This window comes from Carcharodon carcharias, chromosome 17, assembly GCF_017639515.1.
Source record: "Carcharodon carcharias isolate sCarCar2 chromosome 17, sCarCar2.pri, whole genome shotgun sequence".
In the NCBI taxonomy this organism is placed as follows: Eukaryota; Metazoa; Chordata; class Chondrichthyes; order Lamniformes; family Lamnidae; genus Carcharodon; species Carcharodon carcharias.
In genome coordinates, this window is record NC_054483.1 from 42,765,995 (window position 1) to 42,778,991 (window position 12,997).

Genomic DNA, 12,997 nt, shown 5'->3' on the forward strand with positions numbered 1-12,997 from the left:
TTACGGAAAGCGTAGAGAGCTGCTGGAGGTAGTGTGGGCTATAGGGAAAACATAGTGAGCCGCTGGAGTCACGGTGGACTGTAGGGAAGCCGCAGAGATCCAATGGAGTCAGAGTGGGATATAGGGAAAATTAGAGAGCCGTTGCAGTCAGTTGTGGGCTATAGGGAAACGGTAAAGGGCAGTTGTAGAGAGTGTGGGCTATGGCGATACCATAGAGATCCACTGGATTCAGTGTGGGCCGTAGGGAATCCGTAGAGAGCTGTTGGAGGCAGTGTGGGCTATAGGGAATCCATAGTGAGCCGCTGGAATCAGGGTGGACTATAGGGAAGCAACAGAGAGCCAATGGAGTCAGAGTGGGATATAGGGGAATCTTAGAGAGCCGCTGTAGTCAGTGTGGGCTATAGGGACACGGTAGAGGGCAATTGCAGAGAGTGTGTGCTATGCGCAACGCATAGAGTGCCGCTGGATTCAGTTCGGGATTAAGGGAAACCTTTGAGAGCCGCTGGAATCAGTGTGGGTTTTTTGAATCCGTAGAGATCAACTTGAGTCAGTGTGGGCCATAGGGAAACCATAGAGAGCTGCTGGAGGGGGTGTCGGCTATAGGGAAACTATAGTGAGCCGCGGGAGTCAGTGTTGGCTATAGGGAAACGGTAGAGAGCAAATGCAGATAAATTGAACTGTAGAGTGCCGCTGGAGTCAGTGTGGGATAAACGGAAACCTTTGAGAGCCGCTGGAGTCAGTACGGGATATACGGAACCTTAGAGAGCCACTCGAGTCAGTGTGGACTTTATGGAAAGAATACAGGGCCACTGGAGTCAGTGTGGGCTATAGCGAATCTGTAGAGAGCCACTGGAATCAGTGTGTGTGTTAGGGAAAACGTACAGGGCCACTGGAGTCAGTGTGTTATGTAGGGAAACCGTAGAGATTCTCTGGCGGCATTGTGGACTAAAAGGAAACCATAGAGAGCTACTGGAGTCAGTGTTGTATATACAGAAACCGTGAGTGCCTCTGGAGTCAGTGTGGATATAGGGACATCATAGAGAGCCACTGGAGGCAGTGCAGTCTATAGGGAAACGGTAGAATGCCAATTGAGTCATTGAGGGCTATAGGGAAACCATACAGAACCACTGAAGTCAGTGTGGACTATAGGGAAACCATACAGAGCCACTGGAGCCATTGTGGGATATAGGGGCACCGTAGGGTGCCAACGGAGTCGGTGTGGACTATTGGGAAGCTATAGAGAGCCGCTGGAGTCAGTGTGGTTTATAGGAAAAACGTAGAGATCCACTGGAGTCAGTGAGTGCCATAGGGAATCCGTAGAGAGCTGCTGGAGGCAGTGTGGGCTATAGGGAAACTCTAGTGAGCCGATGGAGTCAGTGTGGACTATAGGGAAGACGTAGAGAGCCAATGGAGTCAGAACGGGATATAGTGAAACCTTAGAGAGCCGCTGTAGTCCAGTGTGGGCTATAGGGAAACGGCAGAGAGACATTGCAGAGATTGTGGGCTACAGGGAACCTGTAGAGAGCCACTGGAGTCAGTGAGGGCTATAGGGAAAACATACAGAGCAACTGGAATCCGTGTGTGATGTAGGGATATCGTAGAGAGCCGCTGGATTTAATGTGGTATAAAGGGAAACCGTTGAGAGACGCTGGAGTCAGTACGGGATATAGGGAAACTGTGGAGAGCCAGTAGAGTCAGTGTAGGCTACAGGGAATCTATAGAGATCCACTGAAGTCAGGGAGGGCAATAGGGAATCTGGTTTGAACCACTGCAGTCAGTGTGGTCTGTAGGGAAACCATACTGAGCTAGTGGAGTCAGTTTGGGATATCGGGAAACTGTAGGGCGCCATTGGAGTCAGTATGGGTTATAGGGAATCCGTAGAGAGCCGCTGGAGTCAATGTGGGATATAGGGAAATCGTAGAGAGCCACTGGAGGCAGTGTGGACTATAGGGAAACCGTACAGAGCCTCTTGTTTCATTGTGAACTATAGGGAAAACATAAATAACCACTGGAGCCAGTGTGGGCTATAGGGAAACCGTAGAGAGCCAACTGAGTCATAGTGGGATATAGGGAAACCGGAGAGTGCCGCTGGCTATCCGGAAAACATGCAAAACCACTGGTGTCAGTGTGGGATATCGGGTAAGCTTTGGAAGCCACTGGAGTCAGTGTGGGATATAGGGAATACGTCGAGAGCCGCCGGAGGCAGTGTGGGTTATAGGGAATCTATAGTGAGCTGCTGGAGTCAGTGTGGACTATCGGGAAACCGTACAGAGCCTCTGGTTTCATTGTGAACTACAGGGAAAATATAAAGAACCACTGGAGCCAGTGTGGGCTATCGGGAAACCGTAGAGAGCCAACTGAGTCAGTGTGGGATATAGGCAAACCGTAGAGAGACACTGTAGTCAGTCTGGGCTATAGGGAATCTGTAGAGAGCTTCTGGAATCAGTGTGGAATAAAGAGAAACCGTTGAGAGACGCTGGAGGCAGTACAGGATATAGGGAAACTTAGAGAGCTCCTGGAGTCAGTGTGGGCAAAAGGGAAACTGTAGAGATTTATTGCAGACAGTGTGGGCTTTGGGGAAACCGTAGAGAGCAGCTGGCGTCAGTGTGAGCTACAGGGAAACCGTAGAGAGCCACTGGAGTCAGTGTGGTATAACGGGAAACCCTTGAGAGACGCTGGAGTCATTACGGGATATAGGGAAACTTAGAGAGCTACTGGAGTCAGTGTGGACTATTGGGAAACCGTAGAGAGCCATGGAGAAAGTGTGAACTATAGGGAAACCATAGAGAGCCGTTGGAGGCAGTGTGGTACATACGGAAATCGTAGAGAGCCGTGGAGTCAGTGTTGGATATATGGAAAACATACAGAGCCACTGGAGTCAGTGTGGGATATAGGGAAACCGTAGAGAGCTGCTGGATTCAGTGTGGTATGAAGGGAAACCGTTGAGAGCCAGTAGAGTCAGAATAGGCTATAGGGAATCTATAGAGAGCCACTGTAGTCAGTGAGGGCAGTAGGGAAACCGACTAAACCACTGTAGGCAGTGTGTTCTATAGGGAAACCATACAGAGCTCCTGGAGTCAGTGTGGGATATTGGGAAACCGTAGGGCGCCATTGGAGTCTGTGTGGGACATAGGGAATTAGTAGAGAGCCGCTGGCGTCAGTACGGGATTTAGGGAAACTGTAGAGAGCCAGTAGAGTCAGCGCAGGCTATAGGGAATATATAGAGAGCCACTGAAGTGAGTGTTGTCTCCAGGGAATCTGTAGAAAGACACTGGAGTCAGTGAGGGCTATACGGAAAACATGCAGAACCACTGGTGTCAGTTAGGGATATCGGGTAAGCTTTGGGAGCCACCGGAGTCAGTGTGGGATATACGGAATCTGTTGAGAGCCGCCGGAGGCAGTGTGGGCTATAGGGAAACTATAGTGAACTGCTGGAGTCAGTGTGGACTATAGGGACGCCGTACAGAGCCTCTGGTTTCATTGTGAACTATAGGGAAAGCATAAAGAACCACTGGAGCCAGTGTGGGCTATAGGGAAACCGTAGAGAGCCAACTGAGTCAGTGTGGGATATAGGGAAACCGTAGAGTGCCTCTGGAGTCAGTGTGGGATATAGGAAAACCGTACAGAACCACTGTAGTCAGTCTGGGCTATAGGGAATCTGTAGAGAGCCTCTGGAGTCAGGGTGGAATAAAGGGAAACTGTTGAGAGCCACTGGAGTCAATGTGGAAAATAGGGAAACTGTAGAGTGCCGCTGGATCAGTGTGGGATATAGGGAAACTGTAGAGATCCACAGGAGTCAGTGTGGGCCATAGGGAAGCCGTAGAGTGCTGCTGGAGGCAGTGTGGGCTTTAGCGAATCTACAGTGAGCCGTTGGAGTCAGTGTGGACTATTGGGAAGGCGTAGCGAGGCAATGGATTTAGAGTGGGTTATAGGGAAACCTTAGAGAGCCGCTGGAGTCAGTGTAGGCTAAAGGGAAACTGTAGAGATTCATTGCAGACAGTGTGGGCTTTAGGGAAACCGTAGAGACCTGCTGGAGTCCGTGTTGGCTACAGGGAAACCGTAGAGAGCCACTGGATTCAGTGTGGTACAAAGGGAAACCGTTGAGAGGCACTGGAGTCGGTACGGGATGTAGGGAATCTTAGAGAGCTTCTGGAGTCACTGTGGACTATTGGGCAACCATAGAGAGCCACTGGAGTCAGTGTGGACTATGGGGAAACCATAGAGAGCCATTGGAGTCAGTGTGGTATATACAGAAATCGTAGAGAGCCGCTGGAGTCAGTGTTGGATATAGGGAAAACATACAGAGCCACTGGATTCAGTGTGGTATAAAGGGAAACCGTTGAGAGGCACTGGAGTCGGTACGGGATATAGGGAATCTTAGAGAGCTGCTGGAGTCAGTGTGGACTATTGGGAAACCATAGAGAGCCACTGGAGTCAGTGTGGACTATGGGGAAACCATAGAGAGCCATAGGAGTCAGTGAGGTGTATACAGAAATCGTAGAGGGCCGCTGGAGTCAGTGCTGGATATAGGAACAACATACAGAGCCACTGGAGTCTGTGTGTGATATAGGGAAACCGTGGAGAGCCGCTGGATTCAGTGTGGTATAAAGGGAAACTGTTGAGAGCCGCTGGAGCCAGAATAGGCTGTAGGGAATCTATAGAGAGCCACTGAAGTCAGTGAGGGCAATAGGGAAACCGGACTAAACCACTGTAGGCAGTATGTTCTATACGGAAACCATACAGATCTACTGGAGTCAGTGTGGGATATCGGGAAACCGTAGAGTGCCGCTGGAGTCAGTGTGGGATATAGGCAAACTGTAGAAAGACACTGGAGACAGGGAAAGCTATACGGAAAACATGCAGAACCACTGGAGTCAGTTAGGGATATCGGGTAAGCTTTCGCAGCCACCGGAGTCAGTGTGGGATATAGGGAATCCGTCGAGAGCCACCGAAGCCAGTGTGGGCTATAGGGAAACTGTAGTGAACTGCTGGAGTCAGTGTGGACTATAGGGACACTGTACAGAGCCTCTGGTTTCATTGTGAACTATAGGGAAAGCATAAAGAACCACTGGAGCCAGTGTGGGCTATAGGGAAACCGTAGAGAGCCACCTGAGTCAGAGTGGGATATAGGGAAACCGTAGAGTGCCGCTGGTGTCAGTGTGGGATATAGGCAAACCATAGAGAACCACTGTAGTCAGTCTGGGCTATAGGGAATCTGTAGAGAGCCTCTGGAGTCAGGGTGGAATAAAGGGAGACTGTTGAGAGCCACTGGAGTCAATGTGGAAAATAGGGATACTGTAGAGTGCCGCTGGATCAGTGTGGGATATAGTGAAACTGTAGAGATCCACAGGAGTCAGTGTGGGCCATAGGGAAGCCGTAGAGAGCTGCTGGAGGCAGTGTGGGCTTTAGCGAATCTACAGTGAACCGTTGGAGTCAGTGTGGACTAATGGGAAGGCGTAGAGAGGCAATGGATTTAGAGTGTGATATAGGGAAACCTTAGAGAGCCGCTGGAGTCAGTGTAGGCTAAAGGGAAACTGTAGAGATTCATTGCAGACAGTGTGGGCTTTAGGGAAACCGTATAGAGCTGCTGGAGTCCGTGTTGGCTACAGGGAAACCGTAGAGAGCCACTGGATTCAGTGTGGTACAAAGGGAAACCGTTGAGAGGCACTGGAGTCGGTACGGGATGTAGGGAATCTTAGAGAGCTTCTGGAGTCACTGTGGACTATTGGGAAACCATAGAGAGCCACTGGAGTCAGTGTGGACTATGGGGAAACCATAGAGAGCCACTGGAGTCAGTGTGGTATATACAGAAATCGTAGAGAGCCGCTGGAGTCAGTGTTGGATATAGGGAAAACATACAGAGCCACTGGATTCAGTGTGGTATAAAGGGAAACCGTTGAGAGGCACTGGAGTCGGTACGGGATATAGGGAATCTTAGAGAGCTGCTGGAGTCAGTGTGGACTATTGGGAAACCATAGAGAGCCACTGGAGTCAGTGTGGACTATGGGGAAACCATAGAGAGCCATAGGAGTCAGTGAGGTGTATACAGAAATCGTAGAGGGCCGCTGGAGTCAGTGCTGGATATAGGAACAACATACAGAGCCACTGGAGTCTGTGTGTGATATAGGGAAACCGTGGAGAGCCGCTGGATTCAGTGTGGTATAAAGGGAAACCGTTGAGAGCCGCTGGAGTCAGTACGGGATGTTGGGAAACTGTGGAGAGCCAGTAGAGTCAGAATAGGCTGTAGGGAATCTATAGAGAGCCACTGAAGTCAGTGAGGGCAATAGGGAAACCGGACTAAACCACTGTAGGCAGTATGTTCTATACGGAAACCATACAGAGCTACTGGAGTCAGTGTGGGATATCGGGAAACCGTAGAGTGCCGCTGGAGTCAGTGTGGGATATAGGCAAACTGTAGAAAGACACTGGAGACAGGGAGGGCTATACGGAAAACATGCAGAACCACTGGAGTCAGTTAGGGATATCGGGTTAGCTTTCGAAGCCACCGGAGTCAGTGTGGGATATAGGGAATCCGTCGAGAGCCGCCGAAGCCAGTGTGGGCTATAGGGAAACTGTAGTGAACTGCTGGAGTCAGTGTGGACTATAGGGACACTGTACAGAGCCTCTGGTTTCATTGTGAACTATAGGGAAAGCATAAAGAACCACTGGAGCCAGTGTGGGCTATAGGGAAACCGTAGAGAGCCACCTGAGTCAGCGTGGGATATAGGGAAACCATAGAGTGCCGCTGGAGTCAGTGTGGGATATAGGCAATAGGGAAACCGGACTAAACCACTGTAGGCAGTATGTTCTATAGGGAAACCCCCATACAGAGCTACTGTAGTCAGTGTGGGATATCGGCAAACCGTAGGGCGCCATTGGAGTCTGTGTGGGACATAGGGAATCAGTAGAGAGCCGCTGTAGTCACTACGGGATTTAGGGAAACATAAGAGAGCCAGTAGAGTCAGCGCAGGCTATAGGGAATATATAGAGAGCCATGAAGTGAATGTTGTCTCCAGGGAATCTGTAGAAAGACACTGGAGACAGTGAGGGCTATTCGGAAAACATGCAGAACCACTGGAGTCAGTTAGGAATATCGGGTAAGCTTTGGGAGCCACCGGAGTCAGTGTGGGATATAAGGAATCCGTTAAGAGCTGTCGGAGGCAGTGTGTGCTATAGGGAAACTATAGTGAGCTGCTGGAGTCAGTGTGGACTATCGGGAAACCGTACAGATCCTCTGGTTTCATTGTGAACTATAGGGAAAGCATAAAGAACCACTGGAGCCAGTGTGGGCCATAGGGAAACCGTAGAGAGCCAACCGAGTCAGAGTGGGATATTGGGAAACCGTAGAGTGACGCTGGAGTCGTTGTGGGATATAGGCACACTTTAGAGAGCCACTGTATTCAGTCTGCGCTATAGGGAATCTGTAGAGAGCCTCTGGAATCAGAGTAGAATAAAGGGAAACCGTTGAGAGATCCTGGAGTCAGTACGGGATATAGCAAAACTTTGGAGAGATGCTGGAGTCAGTGTGGACTATAGGGAAACCGTAGAGAGCCACAGTAGTCAGTGTGGGCTATAGGAAATCTGTAGAGAGCCACTGGAGTCAGTGAGGGATATAAGAAAACTGTAGAGAGACACTGGAGTCAGTGTGGATAATAGGGAAGACGTAGAGAGCTGCTGGAGGAAGTGTGGGCTATAGGGAAGCGATAGTGAGCTGTTGGAGTCAGTGTGGACTATTGGGAAGGCGTAGAGAGCCAGTGGAGTTAGAGTGGGATATAGTGAAACCTTAGAGAGTCGCTGGAGTCAGTGCGGGCTATAGGGAAACTGTAGAGAGCCGCTGGAGTCAATGTGCTATATACGGAAACCGTTGAGAGATGCTGGAGTTGGTACGGGATATCGGGAAACCTAGAGAGCTGCTGGAGTCAGTGTGGACTATTGGGAAACCGTAGAGAGCCACTGTAGTCAGTGTGGGCTATAGGGAATCTGTAGAGAGCCACTGGAGTCAGGGAGGGACATAGGAAAACTGTAGCGAGACACTGGAGTCAGTGTGGAAAATAGGGAAGCTGTAGAGAGCCGCTGGATCAGTGTGGGATATAGGGATACTGTAGAGATCCACAGGAGTCAGTGAGGGCCGTAAGGAAGCCGTAGAGAGCTGCTGGTAGCAGTGTGGGCATTAGCGAAGCTCCAGTAAGCCTTTGGAGTCAGTGTGGTCTATTGGGATGGCACAGAGAGGCAATGGTCTAAGAGTGGAATATAGGGAAACCTTAGAGTGTGGGCTACAGGGAAACCGTAGAGAGCCTGTGGAGTCAGTGTGGGCTATAGGGAATCTCTAGAGAGCCACTGGAGTCAGTGTGGAATAAAGGGATACGGTTGAGAGATGCTGGAGTCAGTACGGGATATAGGGAAACGTGGAGATCTGCTGTAGTCAGTGTGGACTATAGAGAAACCGTTGAGAGCCACTGTAGTCAGTGTGGGCTATAGGGAATATGTAGAGAGCCACTGGAGTCAGTGTGGAAAATAGGGAAGCTGTAGAGAGCCGCTGGATCAGTGTGGGATATAGGGAAACTGTAGAGATCCACAGGATTCAATGTGGGCCATAGGGAAGCCGTAGAGAGCTGCTGGAGGCAGTGTGGGCTGTAGGGAAGCTACAGTGAGCCGTTGGACTCAGTGTGGACTATTGGGAAGGCGTAGAGAGCCAATGGAGTAAGAGTGGGATATAGGGAAACCTTAGAGAGCCGCTGGAGTCAGTGTGGGCTAAAGGGAAACTGTAGAGATTCATTGCAGACAGTGTGGGCTTTGGGGAAACTGTAGAGAGCTGCTGGAGTCAGTGTGGGATATAGGCAAACCGTAGAGAGCCACTGTATTCAGTCTGGGCTATAGGGAATCTGAAGAGAGCCTCTGGAATCAGTGTGGAATAAAGGGAAACCGTTGAGAGACGCTGGAGTTGGTACGGTATATCGGGAAACTTAGAGAGCTGCTGCAATCAGTCTGGACTATTGGGAAACTGTAGAGAGCCCCTGGAGTCAGTGTGGACTATTGGGAAGGCGCAGAGAGCCAATGGAGTTAGAGTGGGATATAGGGAAATCTTTGAGAGCCACTGGAGTCAGTGTGGGCAAAAGGGAAACTGTAGAGATTCATTGCAGACAGTGTGGGCTTTAGGGAAACCGTAGAGAGCCGCTGGAGTCACTGTGGGCTACAGGGAAACTGTAGAGAGCCGCTGGAGTCAGTGTGGTATAAAGGGAAACCGTTGAGAGACGCTGCTGTTGGTACGGGATATCGGGAAACTTAGAGAGCTGCTGGAGTCAGTGTGGACTATTGGGAAACCGTGGAGACCCACTGGAGACAGTGTGGACTATAGGGAAACCATAGAGAGCCATTGGAGTCAGTGTGGTATATACGGAAATCGTAGAGAGCCGCTAGAGTCAGTGTTGGATATAGGGAAAACATACAGAACCACTGGAGTCAGTGTGTGATATAGGGAATCCATAGAGAGCCGCTGGATTCAGTGTGGTATAAAGGGAAACCGTTGGGAGCCGCTGGAGTCAGTACGGGATATTGGGAAACTGTAGAGAGCCAGTAGAGTCAGAAAAGGCTATAGGGAATCTATAGAGAGCCACTGAAGTCATTGAGGGCAATAGGGAAACCGGACTAAACCACTGTAGGCACTGTGTTCTATAGGGAAACCAAAAGGAGCTACTGGAGTTAGTGTGGGATATCGGGAAACCGTAGGGCGACATTCGAGTCAGTGTGGGACATAGGGAATCAGTAGAGAGCCGCTGGAGTCAGTGTGGGATATAGGGAAATCGTAGAGAGCAGCTGGAGGCAGTGTGGACTATAGGGAAAATGTAGAAAGCCAATTGAGTCATTGAGGGCTATAGGGCAACCGTACAGAACCACTGGAGTCAGCGTGGACTATAGGGAAAACGTAGGGAGCCACTGGAGGCTCTGTGGATATTAGGAAGCCTTAGAGTGTCTCTGGAGTCAGTGTGGGATATAGGGAAACCGTAGAGAGCCACTGGAGTCAGTGTGGGCTATAGGGAAATCGTGCAGAGCCACTAGAATCAGTGTGTTATGTAGGAAAACCGTAGAGAGACACTGGAGGCAGTGTGGACTATGGGGAAGACGTAGAGAGCCGCTGGAGTCAGTGTGGGATATAGGGAAACCGTGGAGAACCACTGGGTTCAGTGTGGACGATAGGGAAACCATAGAGAGCCGCTGGAGTCAGTGTTGTATATACGGAAACCGAGAGTGCAGCTGGAGTCAGTGTAGGATATAGGGACATCATAGAGAGCCACAGGAGGCAGTGCGGTCTATAATGAAACTGTAGAAAGCCAATTGAGTCATTGAGGGCTATAGGGGAACCATACAGAACCACTGGAGTCAATGTGGACTATAGGGAAACCATACAGAGCCACTGGAGTCAGTACGGGATATAGGGAAACGTGGAGATCTGCTGTAGTCAGTCTGGACTATAGGGAAACCATAGAGAGCCTCTGGAGTCAGTGTGTACTATAGGGAAGCCATAGAGAGCCGCTGGAGACAGTATGGTTTTTTTGAAACCGTAGACATCCATTTGAGGCAGTGTGGGCTATAGGGAAATTATAGTGATCCGTTGGAGTCAGTGTGGTCTATAGGGATGCCCTAGCGAGCCAATGGATTCAGAGTGGGATATAGGGAAAACCTAGAGAGCTGCTGGCGTCAGTGTGGGCTATAGGGAAACGGTAGAGAGCCAATGCAGAGAGTGTGGGCTATGGGCAAACCGTAGAGAGCCGCTGGAGTCAGTGTGGGATAAAGGGAAACTGTTGAGAGCTGCTGGAGTCAGTACGGGATATTGGGAATCTTAGAGAGCCACTGGAGTCAGTGTGGACTATAGGGAAACCATAGAGTGCCGCTGAAGTCAGTGTGGGATGCAGGGAAACCGTAGAGAGCCAATGGAGTCAGTCTGTTATGTAGGGAAACGGTAGAGAGCCACTGGAGGCAGTGTTGACTATAGGGAAACATACAGAGACACTGGAGTAAGTGTGGGATATAGGGAATCTTTAGAGAGCAACTGGAGTCAGTCTGGAAAATATGGAAGCTGTAGAGAGCCGCTGGAGTCAGGGAGGGATATAGGCAAATCGTAGAGATCCACTGGAGTCAGTGTGGGCCATAGGGAAATGGTAGAGATCCATTGCAGACAGTGTGGGCTATGGGGAAACAGTAGAGAGCAGCTGGAGTCCATGTGAACTATAGGGAAACCATAGAGAGCTGCTGGAGTCAGTGTGGGGTATAGGGAAACCTTAGAGTGCCGCTGGAGTCAGTGCGGGCTATAGGGAATCGGTAGTGAGCCATTGCAGAGAGTGTGGGCTATGGGGAACCCATAGAGTGCCACTGTACTCAGTGTGGATTATAGGGAAGCCGTAGAGAGCTGCTGCAGTCAGATTGGGATTTAGGGAAACCGTAGAGATCCACTGGACTCAGTGTGGGCCATTGGGAAAACGTAGAGAGCTGCTGGAGGCAGTGTGGACCGTAAAGAGCCAGTGCAGTCAGTGTGGTAAATACCTAAATGGCAGAGAGATGCTGGAGGCAGTGTGGGATATAGGGAAACGGTAGAGAGCCAATGGAGTCATTGTGGACTATAGGGAATCTGTAGAGTCTGTGTGGTATAATGGGAAACCGTTGAGAGCCGCTGGACTCAGTACGGGATATACAGAATCTTAGAGAGCCGCCTGAGTCAGTGTGGACTATTGGGAAACCGTAGAGAGCCAATGGAGTCAGTGTGGGATATAGGGAAACGGTAGAGAGCCACTGGAGTGAATGTGGACTACAGAGAATCTGTAGAGAGCCACTGGAATCAGTGAGCGCCATAGGGAAAACATGCAGAGTCTCTGGAGTTAGTGTGTGATATAGGGAAACCGTAGAGAGTCGCTGTAGTCAGTGTGGTGTAAAGTGAAACCGTTGAGAGCCGCTGGAGTCAGTACATGATATAGGGAAACTGTTGAAAGCCAATTGAGTCATTGAGGGCTATAGGAAAACCATACAGAACCACTGGAGTCAGTGTGGACTATAGGGAAAGCATACAGAGCCACGGGAGTCAGTGTGGGATATAGGGGAACTGTAGGGAGCCACTGGAGGCGGTGTGGACTATTGGGAAGCCATAGAGTGCCTCTGGAGTCATTGTGGGATATAGGGAAACCATAGAGAGCCACTGGAGTCAGTGTGGGCTATAGGGAATCTATAGAGAGCCACTGGAGACATTGAGGGCTATAAGGAACCCGTACAGAGCCACTGGAATCAATGTGTTATGTAGGAAAATCGTAGAGTGCCACTGGAGGCGGTGTGGACTATAGGAAAAACATACAGAGCCACTGGAGTCAGTGTGGATATAGGGAAACCGTAGAGATCCACTGGTTTCAGTGTGCACCATAGGGAAACCGTAGAGAGCTGCTGGAGGCAGAGTGGGCTATAGGGATACCATAGTAAGCTGCTGGAGTCAGGGTGGCCTATAGGGAAGTCGCAGAGAGCCAATGGAGTCAGAGTGGGATATAGGGAAACCTTAGAGAGCCGCTGGAGTCAGTGTGGGCTACAGGGAAACGGTAGAGAACAATTGCAGAGATTGTGGGCTACGGGGATACCGTAGAGAGCCTCTGGAGTCACTGTGGGCTATAGGGAAACCGTAGAGAGCCTCTGGAGTCAGTGCGTACAATCGGGAAGCCGTAGAGAGCCGCTGCAGTCAGTGTAGGTTTCTTGAATCCGTGGAGATCCACTTCAGTCAGTGTGGGCCAAAAGGAAAACATAGAGAGCTGCTGGAGGCAGTGTAGGCTATAGGGAAACTATAGTGAGCCGCTGGAGTCTGTGTGGTCTATAGGGAAGCCGTAGAGAGCCAAAAGATTCAGAGTGGGATATAGGGAAACCTTAGAGAGCTGCTGGCGTCAGTGTGGGCTATAGGGAAACGGTAGAGAGCCAATGGAGAGATTGTGGACTATGGGCAAACCGTAGAGAGCCACTGGACTCAGTGTGG